This window comes from Scyliorhinus canicula, chromosome 6 (genome assembly GCF_902713615.1).
Source record: "Scyliorhinus canicula chromosome 6, sScyCan1.1, whole genome shotgun sequence".
Lineage (NCBI taxonomy): Eukaryota > Metazoa > Chordata > Chondrichthyes > Carcharhiniformes > Scyliorhinidae > Scyliorhinus > Scyliorhinus canicula.
Window position 1 is genome coordinate 207,712,271 of NC_052151.1, and position 15,658 is coordinate 207,727,928.

The window sequence follows — 15,658 nt, forward strand, 5'->3', positions numbered from 1 at the left end:
CCCAGTGTACATCCCCAATCACTGAATAATAACATGTGCAACAGTGTCCCGACGTTTCAAATAGAGCGCACTCTGTTGGGGAAAAACAACTGGTCTTTTTGAAAAGTGTGGGATACCATTTCGCATCAGACACGATTCGATCCAAAGGAAAGTGGTGAAACTGCAAACTGAATGAGAAAAATAATATTCGTAGTCGGCAGGATTCGAACCTGCGCGGGCAAACCCTAATGGATTTCTAGTCCATCGCCTTAACCACCCGGCCACGACTACACAAATTCTGAGGCCGATACGGAATTAATTGACCGTTGGGTAATTTTTAATCAGTTAGTCGCAGACAGACACACAGAATCCAATTCTGAACATTATTGTGTTCATAATAAATATTCTTTCATTCACAACCTGACGAAATCCAAACCCGCGATGCCACAATAGCTCCGTTAAGGTTGCTATAGGAAAGCTTCGATAGCATCCCTTTGTTGAATTAGGAAATGTCATTTGATTTGATTAATATTCGCAATTTGCTGTTGGACTCGGTACATTATTCTTCTGAATTTGTTGACAGGGCGATAATGCACCGACACAAATCACAATACAAACTGGAGTTAGTGCTGGATTCTGAAAGTGCTGGAATAATGGTCAGGATACAGAAACATCTGGGTTAAAGCAAACCCATTAAGCTTCAGGACACAAAAACAGAAACTTCAGGAGAAACTCAGCGGGTCTGGCAGCATCAATAGAGACAGAAACGGAATTAACGTTTCCATTCCGCATCAAATAAAGAGTATATTTTACATTTATTTTCGATTATCAGTCCGATACTCCCCTCCCTTCAGAACTGAAATGCCCAAATATCTCAATAATATTCTCAGCATTCTTCCAAATCGACGAACCACTTCACATTCAGATGCAGAAATACCTCTTTCCATCTCCCACGCTGCTGCCTGCCAATGGAGCTGACCCGCGAGCAATCCAATGGCTTTCTCACCATAATCAGAGCCAACCCCCCTTGCTCGCCTCCATTGCTGATCCACCCTCCCTTTCGATAGAAGATCAATCTTCACGGGCAACTCCTCACTCAATGCCTCGGTTCCAGATGCACCACATCTCTTCCATCACCCGCCATAATCTCCCCGATCAACCGACGCCCGTCCTCCCCTGCCTCTCTAATCACCTCTGTCTTGAATGAAATGTCCTCCCCCTCATTACCTCCTTCAATGCCTCCCAAATCACGGACGGCGAGACGTTCCCATTTTGATTAATTTCCACATACTCCACAATCACTTTCCCCATCTTAACAAAAAAAATCGGGTGTGCCATCAAACCCTGAATGGTCAATCATTATTAACAATATAGAAGAAATCTGAGTTCAGTGGGAGATTGATGGAGTTTGAAAGTATGGTTATTTGAATTGCACCCGTGGACGTCTTTATAGTCACAAAGCAACGTTCGCGACTTGGGAGTCCTCAATTGATCGCCAGAAGGTTACATTGGCAATGCTCCGTAATCGAACAAGGACCCAGCGCCTGGGAAACAGCCAACATTCCTGACTTACGAATCAGTGAGGAACATTTCTCTAGATGCTGGTCTTGACATGTGCCGTCTTATGTTCTAGTATTTATTCAACCATCTACAATAAGTTAGCGATATACAATATCCGAAAAGTATTCACATTGTCTTTGTTTGAAGATGGCCATGATGTGAAGATGCTGGTGTTGGACAGCGGTGAGCACAGTAAGAAGTCTTGCAACATCAGTTAAAGTCCAACAGGTTTGTTTCGAATCACTAGCTTTCCTGCACACACCATAGCCAATCCCTGGGCAAAAGGGAAAGTTGGAATTGTTGCTCACAACATTCAGGCTTTTACGTCTCCCCTCACTGATCAATAACGCATGCCCCGTGATCTCACTCTTAATCAGAAAGTTGTCTGTACATCTCCGTTCACTAAATAATAGCATATGTTCCATTGTGAAATTCTTCTTCAGAAAGCCCAGTGTACATCCCCAATCACTGAATAATAACATGTGCAACAGTGTCCCGACGTTTCAAATAGAGCGCACTCTGTTGGGAAAAACAACTGGTCTTTTTGAAAAGTGTGGGATACCATTTCGCATCAGACACGATTCGATCCAAAGGAAAGTGGTGAAACTGCAAACTGAATGAGAAAAATGATATTCGTAGTCGGCAGGATTCGAACCTGCGCGGAGAAACCCCAATGGATTTCTAGTCCATCACCTTAACCACTCGGCCACAACTACAGAAACGCAGAGGCCGATACGGAATTAATTGACCGTTGGGTAATTTTTAATCAGTTAGTCGCAGACAGACACACAGAATCCAATTCTGAACATTATTGTGTTCATAATAAATATTCTTTCATTCACAACCTGACGAAATCCAAACCCGCGATGCCACAATAGCTCCGTTAAGGTTGCTATAGGAAAGCTTCGATAGCATCCCTTTGTTGAATTAGGAAATGTCATTTGATTTGATTAATATTCGCAATTTGCTGTTGGACTCGGTACATTATTCTTCTGTATTTGTTGACAGGGCGATAATGCACCGACACAAATCACAATACAAACTGGAGTTAGTGCTGGATTCTGAAAGTGCTGGAATAATGGTCAGGATCCAGAAACATCTGGGTTAAAGCAAACCCATTAAGCTTCAGGACACAAAAACAGAAACTTCAGGGAAAACTAAGCGTGTCTGGCAGCATCAGTGGGCAGAGAAACGGAATTAACGTTTCCATTCCGCATCAACTAAAGAGTATATTTTACATTAATTTTCGATTATCAGTCCGATACTCCCCTCCCTTCAGAACTGAAATGCCCAAATATCCCAATAATATTCTCAGCATTCTTCCAAATCTACGAGCCATTTCACATTCAGATGCAGAAATACCTCTTTCCATCTCCCACGCTGCTGCCTGCCGATGGAGCTGACCCGCGAGCAATCCAATGGCTTTCTCACCATAATCAGAGCCAACCCCCCTTGCTCGCCTCCATTGCTGATCCACCCTCCCTTTCGATAGAAGATCAATCTTCACGGGCAACGCCTCACTCAATGCCTCGGTTCCAGATGCACCACATCTCTTCCATCACACGCCATAATCTCCCCGATCAACCGACGCCCGTCCTCCCCTGCCTCTCTAATCACCTCTGTCTTGAATGAAATGTCCTCCCCCTCATTACCTCTTCAATGCCTCCCAAAGCACGGACAGCGAGACGTTCCCATTTTGATTAATTTCCACATACTCCACAATCACTTTCCCCATCTTAACAAAAAAAATCGGGTGTGCCATCAAACCCTGAATGGTGAATCATTATTAACAATAAAGAAGAAATCTGAGTTCAGTGGGAGATTGATGGAGTTTGAAAGTATGGTTATTTGAATTGCACCCGTGGACGTCTTTATAGTCACAAAGCAACGTTCGCGTCTTGGGAGTCCTCAATTGATCGCCAGAAGGTTACATTGGCAATGCTCCGTAATCGAACAAGGACCCAGCGCCTGGGAAACAGCCAACATTCCTGACTTACGAATCAGTGAGGAACATTTCTCGAGATGCTGGTCTTGACATGTGCCGTCTTATGTTCTAGTATTTATTCAACCATCTACAATAAATTAGCGATATACAATATCCGAAAAGCATTCACATTGTCTTTGTTTGAAGATGGCCATGATGTGAAGATGCTGGTGTTGGACAGCGGTGAGCACAGTAAGAAGTCTTGCAACATCAGTTAAAGTCCAACAGGTTTGTTTCGAATCACTAGCTTTCCTGCATTCACCATAGCCAATCCCTGGACAAAAGGGAAAGTTGGAATTGTTGCTCACAAGATTCAGGCTTTTACGTCTCCCCTCACTGATCAATAACGCATGCCCCGTGATCTCACTCTTAATCAGAAAGTTGTCTGTAAATCTCCGTTCACTAAATAACAGCATATGTTCCATTGTGAAATTCTTCTTCAGAAAGCCCAGTGTACATCCCCAATCACTGAATAATAACATGTGCAACAGTGTCCCGACGTTTCAAATAGAGCGCACTCTGTTGGGGAAAAACAACTGGTCTTTTTGAAAAGTGTGGGATACCATTTCGCATCAGACACGATTCGATCCAAAGGAAAGTGGTGAAACTGGAAACTGAATGAGAAAAATGATATTCGTAGTCGGCAGGATTCGAACCTGCGCGGGGATTTCTAGTCCATCGCCTTAACCACTCGGCCACGACTACACAAACGCAGTGGCCGATACGGAATTAATTGACCATTGGGTAATTTTTAATCAGTTAGTCGCAGACAGACACACAGTATCCAATTCTGAACATTATTGTGTTCATAATAAATATTCTTCATTCACAACCTGACGAAATCCAAACCCGCGATGCCACAATAGCTCCGTTAAGGTTGCTATAGGAAAGCTTCGATTGCATCCCTTTGTTGAATTAGAAAATGTCATTTGATTTGATTAATATTCGCAATTTGCTGTTGGACTCGGTACATTATTCTTCTGTATTTGTTGACAGGGCGATAATGCACCGACACAAATCACAATACAACTGGAGTTAGTGCTGGATTCTGAAAGTGCTGGAATAATGGTCAGGATCCAGAAACATCTGGGTTAAAGCAAACCCATTAAGCTTGAGGACACAAAAACAGAAACTTCAGGGAAAACTAAACGTGTCTGGCAGCATCAGTGGGCAGAGAAACGGAATTAACGTTTCCATTCCGCATCAACTAAAGAGTATATTTTACATTAATTTTCGATTATCAGTCCGATACTCCCCTCCCTTCAGAACTGAAATGCCCAAATATCCCAATAATATTCTCAGCATTCTTCCAAATCTACGAACCACTTCACATTCAGATGCAGAAATACCTCTTTCCATCTCCCACGCTGCTGCCTGCCGATGGAGCTGACCCGCGAGCAATCCAATGGCTTTCTCACCATAATCAGAGCCAACCCCCCTTGCTCGCCTCCATTGCTGATCCACCCTCCCTTTCGATAGAAGATCAATCTTCACGGGCAACTCCTCACTCAATGTCTCGGTTCCAGATGCACCACATCTCTTCCATCACCCGCCATAATCTCCCCGGTCAACCGACGCCCGTCCTCCCCTGCCTCTCTAATCACCTCTGTCTTGAATGAAATGTCCTCCCCCTCATTACCTCCTTCAATGCCTCCCAAATCACGGACGGCGAGACGTTCCCATTTTGATTAATTTCCACATACTCCACAATCACTTTCCCCATCTTAATGCAAAAATCGGGTGCGCCATCAAGCCCACAATGGTCAATCATTATTAACAATAAAGATGAAATCTGAGTTCAATGGGAGATTGATGGAATTTGAAAGTATGGCTATTTGAATTACACCCGTGGATGACTTTAGAGTCACAAAGCAACGTTCGCGACGTGCGAATCCTCATTTGATCGCCATAAGGTTACATTGGCAATGCTCCGTAATCGAACCCATCCGGTGCTTGGGAAACAGCCAACATTCCTGACTGACGAGTGAGTGAGGAACATTTCCCTTCGATGCTGGTCTTGACATGAGCCGTCTTATTTTCTAGTATTTATTCAACCAGCTACAATAAATTTGCGATATACAATATCCGAAAAGCATTCACATTGTCTTTGTTTGAAGATGGCCATGATGTGGAGATGTCGGTGTTGGACAGCGGTGAGCACAGTAAGAAGTCTTGCAACATCAGTTAAAGTCCAACAGGTTTGTTTCGAATCACTAGCTTTCCTGCATTCTTCATAGCCAATCGCTGGACAAATAGAAATGTTGGAATTGTTGCTCACAAGGTTCACGCTTTTACGTATCCCCTCCCTGATCAATAACGCATGCCCCGTGATCTCACTCTTAACCAGAAAGGTGTCTGTACATCTCCGTTCACTAAATAATAGCATATGTTCCATTGTGAAATTCTTATTCAGAAAGCCCAGTGCACATCCCCAATCACTGAATAATAACATGTGCAACAGTGTCCAGACGTTTCAAATAGAGCGCACTCTGTTGGGAAAAACAACTGGTCTTTTTGAAAAGTGTGGGTTACCATTTCGCATCAGACAAGATTCGATCCAAAGGAACGTGGTGAAACTTGAAACTTAATGAGAAAAATGATATTCGTCGTCGGCAGGATTCTAAACTGAGCGGGGAAACCCCAATGGATATCTAGTTCATCGCCTTAACCACTCGGCCACGACTACACAGACGCAGAGGCCGCTACGGAATTAATTGACAGTTGGGTAATTTTTAATCAGTTAGTCGCAGGACAGACACACAGAATCCAATTCTGAACATTATTGTGTTCATAATAAATATCCTTTCATTCACAACCTGACGAAATCCAAACTCGTGATCACAAATAGCTCCATTCAGGTTGCTGTAGGAAAGCTTTGATAGCATCCCTTTGTTAAATTAGGAAATCTCATTTGATTTGATTAAAAGTCGCAATTTGCTGTTGAACACAGTACATTTTCTTTCGTATTTGTTGACAGGGCGATAATGCACCGACACAATTCACAATACCACCTGGAGTTGTTGCTGGATTCTGAAAATGCTGCAATTATGCTCAGGGTCCAGAAACATCTGGGTTAAAGCAACCCCATTAATCTTCAGGACACATAACCAGAAACTTCAGGCAAAACACAGCGAGTTTGACAGCATCAGTGGACAGAGAAACGGAATTAACGTTACCATTCCGCATCAACTAAAGATAGTATTTTACATTTATTTTCGATTATCAGTCCGATACGCCCCTTCCTTCAGAACCTATATGCCCAAATATCCCTCAAAACATTCTGAACATTCTTCCAAATCCACGAACCACTTCACATTCAGATGCAGAAATACCTCTTCCCACATTCCACGCTGCTGCCTGCAATGTAGCTGACCCACCAGCAATTCAATGGCTTTCTCACCATACTCATAGCAATCCACCTCGCACGTGTAATGGACAATGTTAATACTTATTATTGAATAACTGCTTAATAGTGTGATTAACTAAAGCTGCAGGCGTTTGTGTGTGTGTCCAAGGTTAGAGAGAGAGAGAGCAAAACTGATATGCCAGCTGTATGAAGGCCGAAATAGTAAAACCAGGAGAAAAGCAACTCCTTATATGGAATGGAGAATTATAGTATCTTTTGTATGTATAAGACTGAAGGTTGCGGCACTCGGCGCGCTTTCCTCTCTTTCCTGTAGAAAGAGGAAGGTGTCCTCTGCAGAGTTAAGACATAAACTAACTTGTTCTTATTCATGACTGTTTGTTTCTGAGTTTTCCTTTTTCCCACCACAGTTCTTGGCGACGAGGATGGGACCCCGTGCTTGAGATAGACACAGGGAGATTCTGGGGAGGCATTAGCGCTGATGCCTTGAGGGTTTTTCACCTCATCTCAAAAGCTTCAATTGGCCATCAGCGTGAGAGGACCAGGAATTACCGTGTCACCGCAGCACCGGGATCCGGACTGAAATCTATGGTAAGGAATTGCTCTATTATTAATTATAGACAGTGGTGAACAGTCTCACAGTGACGGGTGGATTTAGACTTGGATCTATCAAACAGGTTGGACCTGTAAAAATACCTAAACGATAGGTATTGGTGTTGCTGGTTTATGAAAATCAAACCACCTAAGCGGACGCGCTTACGTGCGGGAGCCTCCGGAGGAAAATCCAGTCACAAGGGATAAGGTCACTGTGAGTCTGGGCCACAAGTAAGAGACCAGTCATGGGGAATAGCAATGGAAAAAACAAACAAATGCTGCAAGTTTAAATAGCCCTAATATACGATACATGGTACTAATTATGGACAAGACTCGGCGAGTCAAGTTAAAATGTGGGGTGAAGGAGTGTGGTTTCCTGAATGAGGAAATTTTAGTGTAAGACAATTGGAATTATTAAAAACTCAGTTAGAACAGAGGGCAAAAGAATGTGGAAAGAAAAGCAAAAGTAAAAGAGAACAATAAATTGGGCGGCTTATGGTCTGTGGAAAACAGAGGCAGAAATAAGAAATAGACGATCACAGGCGAAACCCAAAGAAACATGCAAATAAAACCAACTCCTCTTCAGTGTGTTAAGTCTATTTCAGGTCACCCCATTCCGGATGATCCCGACCTGGATGGCTACCTCACGCGCCCAACGGCTTCTCCTCAAGTGGCCCCCACGAACCCAGGCCCACAGCCGCCACGGAGCCCTCCACCATATAGTGAACCCCCTCGGGGAGCGCCTGACACGTCCATGGGATCTTTACCGTCAAGAGCTGACCGTCACCCCCTTTACTCAGATATCAGTACATGACTACATCTGACTCCCCAGTAGCTCACCATCCCCGGAGTAAGGGGTCGTGCAGACCTAAATCTGCCCTTCCAGATGCACCAGAACCGTTTAATTATCTCAAAGGCGACGGAGAAAGGGAAGGACACAGTAAATGTCTCGGCAGTGTCCTCAATGCTCCAATGATAGACGTGGCGGGACGGGGAAGGACAACCGATACTTGTCCACAGATCGTGGACAATGAAGACAATTGAATGTGCCTATGAACAACTCCCAGATCCCAGAGAAGCGGAAGGCCAGAAATTTGCAGGCGAGGTACGCAAGTTCTGCCTCGAGTTTCGCCCCATGTCTCATGAGATGCGGCGATTATTGGGGAGGAAATTGAACGCAGACATCTCCGAGATCCGACACAATTGGCCAGATGATAATCTACGAGCTCGCCAAGTTCAACCAGACCATGCAGATAATGTGCCTTATAAAGCCTTTGTTACAGGTCCTGGTGGACACCTGTCAAACTGCCTTTCCGGTTAGAATGGATATGCCAAAAATTGCCATATGTAAGCAGCGTGACTATGAACCTGTGTCCCAGTACCTGATCCGGCTCCCAGAAGTCCATAACGCTCATAGTGGACTTACACCACCAGCTGACATGAATACAGCTGAAGTGATCGAGCCTTGGGAAACAGCCAACATTCCTGACTGACGAGCGACGTGAGAAACATTTCTCTAGATGCTGGTCTTGACTTGTTCCCTCTTAGTTTCTAGTATTTATTCAACCATCTACAATAAATTAGCGATATACAATATCCAAAAAGCATTCACATTGTCTTAGTTTAAAGATGGCCTTGATGTGGAGATGCCGGTGTTGGATACCGGTGAGCACAGTCAGAAGTCTTGCAACACCAGTTAAGTCCAACAGGTTGTTTCGGAATCACAAGCTTTCCTGCATTCACCCTAGCCAATCCCTGGAAAAAAGGGAAATTGGAATTGTTGCTCACAAGATTCAGGGTTTTACTTCTCCCCTCCCTAATCAATAACGCATTCCCCATGATCTCAATGTTAATCAGAAATGTGTCTGTACATCTCCGTTCACGAAATAATAGCATGTGTTCTGTTGTTAAATTCTTATTCAGAAAGCCCTGTGTACTTCCCCAATCACTGAATAATAACATGTGCAATGCAAGTGTTCTGACTTTTCAAATAGAGCGCACTCCGTTGGGAAAATGAACTCTTCTTTTTGAAAGTGTGGGATACCATTTCGCATCAGACACGATTCGTTCCAAAGAAACGTGGTGAAACTTGAAACTGAATGAGAAAAAGTATATTCGTAGTCGGCAGGATTCGAACTTGCGCGGGAGACCCCAAAGGATTTCTAGCCCATCGCCTTAACCACTCGGCCACGACTACACGAACCTATGTGCTGCTTCGGTTGTCATTTGACGGGAAAGTAATTTTTAATCAGTTCGTCGCAGAGAGACACACAAAATCCAATTCTGAACATTACTGTGTTCATAATGAATATTCTTTCATTCAAACCTGACGAAATCCAAACCCGCGATGCCGCAATAGCTCCCTTAAGGTTGCTATAGGAAAGCTTTGATAGCATCCCTTTCTTGAATTATGAACGTCATTTGATTTGGTTAATATTCGCAATTTGCTGTTGGGCTCCGTACATTTACTTCTGTATTTGTTGACAGGGCGATAATGCACCGACACAAATCACAATTCAAACTGGAGTTAGTGCTGAAAATGCTGCAATTATGCTCAGGGTCCAGAAACATCTGGGTTAAAGGAAACCCATTAAGCTTCAGGACACAAAAACAGAAACTTCAGGGAAAACTCAGTGTGGTCTGACAGCATCAGTGGACAGAGAAACGGAATTAACGTTTCCATTCCGCATCAACTAAAGAGAGTATTTGACATTTATTTTCGATTATCAGTCCGATTCTCCCTCCCTTCAGAACCGAAATGCCCAAATATCCCCAACTATTCTGAACATTCTTCCACATCCACGAACCACTTCATATTCAGATGCAGAATACCTCTTCCCACCTTCTAAGCTGCTGCCTGCAGATGTAGCTGACCCGCCAGCAATCCAATGGCTTTCTCACCATACTCATAGCCAACCCCACCCCCTCCCACCCCCCCCACCCCCCAACCTTGCGCCGCCTCCATTGCTGAACCGCCCTCCCTTTCGATTGAAGATCAAACTTCACCAGCAGCTCCTTCAACCTCTTTAAATGTCCCGGATGCACCACCATATATTCCATCGCCCGCCAAATTCTCCCCGATCAACCGCTGTCCTCCCCTCCCGCGCATCTCTATCACCTCTGCCTTGAATGAAATGACCCCCTCCCTCACTACCGCCTTCAATGCCTCCCAAACCACGGACGGCGAGACGTTCCCCATTTCGGTTAATTTACACGTACCCTCAATCACTATCCCCATCTTAATGCAAAAAAATCGGATGTGGCCTCAAACCCACAATGGCCATTCATTATTAACAATAAAGAAGAACCTGAGTTCAATGGGAGATAGATGGAGTTTGAAAGTATGGGTTGTTTAAATCCACATGTGGACGTCTTAGAGTCACAAAGCAACTTTCGCGACTTGGGAGTCCTCATTTGATCACCATAACGTTACATTGGCAATGTCCTGTAATCGAACACGGATACATCGCTTGGGAAACTGAAATTCCTGACTACGAATGAATGAGAAACATTTCTCTATTGCTGGTCTTGACTTGTTCCCTTTAGTTTCTAGTATTATTCAACCATCTGCAAAAATTAGCGATATACAATATCCGAAACGTTTTCACCTTGTCTTTGTTTGAAGACGTCCATGATGTGAAGATGCCTGGTGTTGGACAGCGGTGAGCACAGTAAAAGTCTTGCAACATCAGTTAAAGTCCAACATGTTTGTTTCGAATCACTAGCTTTCCTGCATTCACCATAGCCAATCCCTGGACAAAAACGAAAGTTGGAATTGTTGCTCACAAGATTCAGGCTTTTACGTGTCCCCCTCCCTGATCAATAACGCATGCCCCGTGATCTCACTCTTAATCAGAGAGGTGTCTGTACATCTCCGTTCATTAAATAATAGCATGTATTCCGTTGTTAAATTCTTATTCAGAAAGCCCTGTGTACTTCCCCAAATCACTGATTAATAACACATGTGCAACCGTGTTCCGACTTTTCAAATAGAGCGCACTCTGTTTTTGAAAAATAACTCGTCATTCTGAAAGTGTGGGATACCATTTCGCATCAGACACGATTCGATCCAAAGGAACGTGGTGAAACTTGAAACTGAATGAGAAAAAGTAAATTCGTAGTCGGCAGGATTCGAACCTGCGCGGGGAAACCCCAATGGATTTCTAGTCCATCACCTTAACCACTCGGCCACGACTACACAAATGCAGAGGCCCCTACGGAATCAATTGACCGGAAGGGTAATTTTTAATCAGTTAGTCCCAGACAGACCACAGAATCCAATTCGAACATTATTGTGTTCATAATAAATATTCTTGACGAATCCAAACCCGCGATGGCACAAAAGCTCCGTTAAGGTTGCTATAGGAAGCTTCGATAGCATCCCTTTGTTGAATTAGGAAATGTCATTTGATTTGATTAAAATTCGCAATTTGCTGTTGGACTCGGTACATTATTCTCTGTATTTGTTGACAGGGCGATAATGCACCGACACAAATCACAATACAAACTGGAGTTAGTGCTGGATTCTTAAAGTGCTGGATTAATGGTCAGGATCCAGAAACATCTGGGTTAAAACAAACCCATTAAGCTTCAGGACACAAAAACAGAAACTTCAGGGGAAACTCAGCGGGTCTGGCAGCATCAATATAGATAGAAACGGGATTAACGTTCCATTCCGCTTCAAACTAAACAAGTATATTTTACATTCATTTTCGATTATCAGTCCGATACTGCCCTCCCTTCAGAAACGAAATGCCCAAATATCTCCAAAATATTCTCAATATTCTTCCAAATCGACGAACCCACTTCACAATCAGATGCAGAAATACCTCTTTCCAACTCCCATGTTGCTGACTGCCGATGGAGCTGATCCGAGAGCACTCCAATGGCTTTCTCACCATACTCACAGCCAACCCCCCTTTCGCGCCTCATTGCTGAACCAGCCTGCCTTTGGATAGAAGATCAAACTTCACCTTCAGCTCCTTCCTCCTCATTCCATCACCCGCCAAACTCTCCCCGACCAACCGCTGTCCTTCCTCCCGCGCCTCTCTAATCACCTCTTTCTTCAATGAAATGACCTCCCACCTCACTACCGCCTTAATGCCTCCCAAACCACGGACGGCGGGAAGCTCCCATTTAGTTAATTTCCACATTAATCCTCAATAAATTTCCCCATCTTAACGCAAAAAATCCGTGTGTCATCAAACCTACAATGGTCAGTCATGTTAACAATAAAGAGGAAACCTGATTTCAATGTAAGATTGATGGAGTTTGAAATTATGGTTATTTGAAATCCTCCCGTGGACGTCTTTAGAGTCACAAAGCAACGTTTTGCGACTTGCGAGTCCTCATTTGATCGCCATAAGGTTACATTGGCAATGCTCCGTAATCCGAACCCAAACCCGTGTGTTCTTGAAAATACAGAAAAATGTGTCATTTGAAACATGGAAGTCTGGCAATATCTGGTCTGAGAGGATACAGGGAAAGATCCCACAAAAGGTTAATAGCAGCTGCAAAGAGCAGGATTGTAAAATGCAGATTCTTGCTCACAAGCAGGCTTATCAAACACGCAGGTTTCATGTGGTAATCTAAACAATGGCTCACACCTTCATGGAATGTAACTATCTCAGGAAGTATCTGTAAAGGCATGGATGAGAGTTTCAATTGACGAATGTTTAAAGCAGGCAGGTCTTTCAAGTCATAACCAAGTTAAATTTTAGCATACAGCTCAAAGCAAAGTCTCACACCTTAATTGAAATAACTCTTAGTAAACAGCTGGAAAGGGTGGAAAGATGCTCAGGTCGAATTTGGTGTCAATTCTAAAGTGTAAAATTCTACGAACATCAAGTCAATTAAAAGAAAGGCAGCACGGTGGCGCAGTGGGTTAGCCCTGCAGCCTCACGGCGCTGAGGACCTGGGTTCGAATCCTGGCCCTGGGTCACTGTCCGTGTGGAGTTTTGCACATTCTCCCCATGTCTGCGTGGGTTTCACCCCCACAACCAAAGATGTGCAGGGTAGGTAGATTGACCACTCTAAATTGCCCCTTAATTGGTAAAAATGATTGAGTAAAGTCATTAGTAATAGAAAAATTGGAGACGAACTGCCTACCGGAGATACAATTTCAAGTCAAAATCAAAGGCACAGTTATGAAGCTGACGGACAATTGGAAAATTAAGTGATTCGAAAGCACAGAAGTGGAAGTAACACCTATTAGACCAAGGAACTTTGGAACATCACAAAGGATAATGTAATCAGATCTGAGGTGACGTTATGCCCAAAATGAATAATTAGTCGTATTCAAATGTTTACATCAAAGATACTTTTTAACAAGCAAAGGGAAATAAGTTAATTTACAATAAGGCTCTAAAAACTTAATAATTGTTAGAAAGAGAATATAAACCCAGGGAGCAGCAGCAACAAGGACAGAGCACAGAGAAACAGCAACAGAGAGAAGGGGAGGAGAACTCAGAGAGAGAGAGAGAGAGAGAGAGAGAGCTCGGTCATGGGAAAGACAAGGCAAGCAGCCGAGTTTAAACAGTTATACATCTAAGGAAGACTAGAATTTAAACAGGAGTCAGAGTCAGCTTAGAAATAGCTATCAGAGTTAGCCTCTTATAGCTCAGTACATGGATCAACAAGAAACAGCAACAGAGCTAACCAGCGAATACATCCCAAAATGACAAGAATTTAAAGAAGATTGAGTGTCAGGTGGGCCTGAAGGTCCCTTCAACCACAGGAAGGATCCAGAAGCAAGAGCTTTTTACCTTTCTGTAAAGAATGTGTTTGCAGCTTTTAAAAGAAAAAATATAATAATAAAATAACTTAACTTAACCTGAAAAAGTGGTTTATTCCTGAAAGTCTGCGTTACTTACTTAGCAATGCAGGACCCAGGACATCGATGCTACTAAGTGGTAAGTAGATAAAATCTTCGGTGAAGGTATGGGTTCGACTGGGGGATAACTGGAAAATATAGTTTGACCTGAATGGCACCCACCGAAGCCTGCATCGGAGTCAGGGAGTGAGAATCCCTGTTCACCATTTAGAATATTGGACCTTTTTGGTACAGGGGGAATTCTAAGAAGAGTAGAGAGTTTTCAAACAACACGTGCTTGGAAACAGCCAACATTCCTGACTGACGAGTGAGTGAGTAACATTTCTCTAGATGCTGGTCTTGACATGTGCCCTCTTATTTTCTAGTATTTATTCAACCATCTACAATAAATTAGCGATATACATATCCGAAAAGCATTCACATTGTCTTTGTTTGAAGATGGCCATGATGTGGAGATAGGCCGGTGTTGGACAACGGTGAGCACAGTAAGAAGTCTTGCAACATCAGTTAAAGTCCAACGGTTTGTTTCGAATCACTAGCTTTCCTGCATTCACCATAGCCAATCGCTGGACAAAAAGGAAAGTTGGAATTGTTGGTCACAAGATTCAGGCTTTTACGTATCCCCTCCCTGATCATAAACGCATGCCCCGTGATCTGACTCTTAATCAGAAAGGTGTCTGTACAACTCCGTTCACTAAATAATAGCATATGTTCCATTGTGAAATTCTTATTCCGAGAGCCAGTGTACTTCCCCAATCACTGAATAATAACATGTGCAACAGTGTCCCGACGTTTCAAATAGAGCGCACTCTGTTGGGAAAAACAACTGGTCTTTTTGAAAAGTGTGGGATACCATTTCGGATCTCGCACGATTCGATCCAAAGGAACGTTGGTGAAACTGGAAACTGAATGAGAAGAATAATATTCGTAGTCGGCAGGATTTGAACCTGCGGGGGGAAACGCCAATGGATTTTAATCCATCACCTTAACCACTCGGCCACGACTACACAAACGCACAGTGCCGCTACGGAATTAATTGACCGTTGGGTAATTTTTAATCAGTTAGTCGCAGACAGACACACAGAATCCAATTCTGAACATTATTGTGTTCATAATAATATTCTTTCATTCACAACCTGACGAAATCCAAACCTGCGATGCCACAATAGTTCCGTTAAGGTTGCTATAGGAAACTTGATAGCATGCCTTTGTTGATTTAGGAAATGTCCATTTGATTTGATTAATATTCGCAATTTGCTGTTGGACTCGGTACATTATTCTTCTGTATTGTTGAGCAGGGCGATAATGCACCGACACAAATCACAATACAAACTGGAGTTAGTGC

General features: G+C 43.3%; 5 non-coding genes across 5 annotated transcripts; all 5 read right to left on the minus strand.

The window, feature by feature from the left end:
* Positions 1-188: 188 nt before the first annotated feature.
* trnas-aga lies at positions 189-270 on the minus strand. The gene has a single exon. It is a non-coding gene; the product is annotated as a tRNA-Ser (tRNA).
* Positions 271-2,173: 1,903 nt separating this feature from the next.
* trnas-aga lies at positions 2,174-2,255 on the minus strand. The gene has a single exon. It is a non-coding gene; the product is annotated as a tRNA-Ser (tRNA).
* Positions 2,256-4,158: 1,903 nt separating this feature from the next.
* trnas-aga lies at positions 4,159-4,228 on the minus strand. The gene has a single exon. It is a non-coding gene; the product is annotated as a tRNA-Ser (tRNA).
* Positions 4,229-9,597: 5,369 nt separating this feature from the next.
* Positions 9,598-9,678, minus strand: trnas-aga. The gene has a single exon. It is a non-coding gene; the product is annotated as a tRNA-Ser (tRNA).
* Positions 9,679-11,597: 1,919 nt separating this feature from the next.
* Positions 11,598-11,679, minus strand: trnas-aga. The gene has a single exon. It is a non-coding gene; the product is annotated as a tRNA-Ser (tRNA).
* Positions 11,680-15,658: the final 3,979 nt, after the last annotated feature.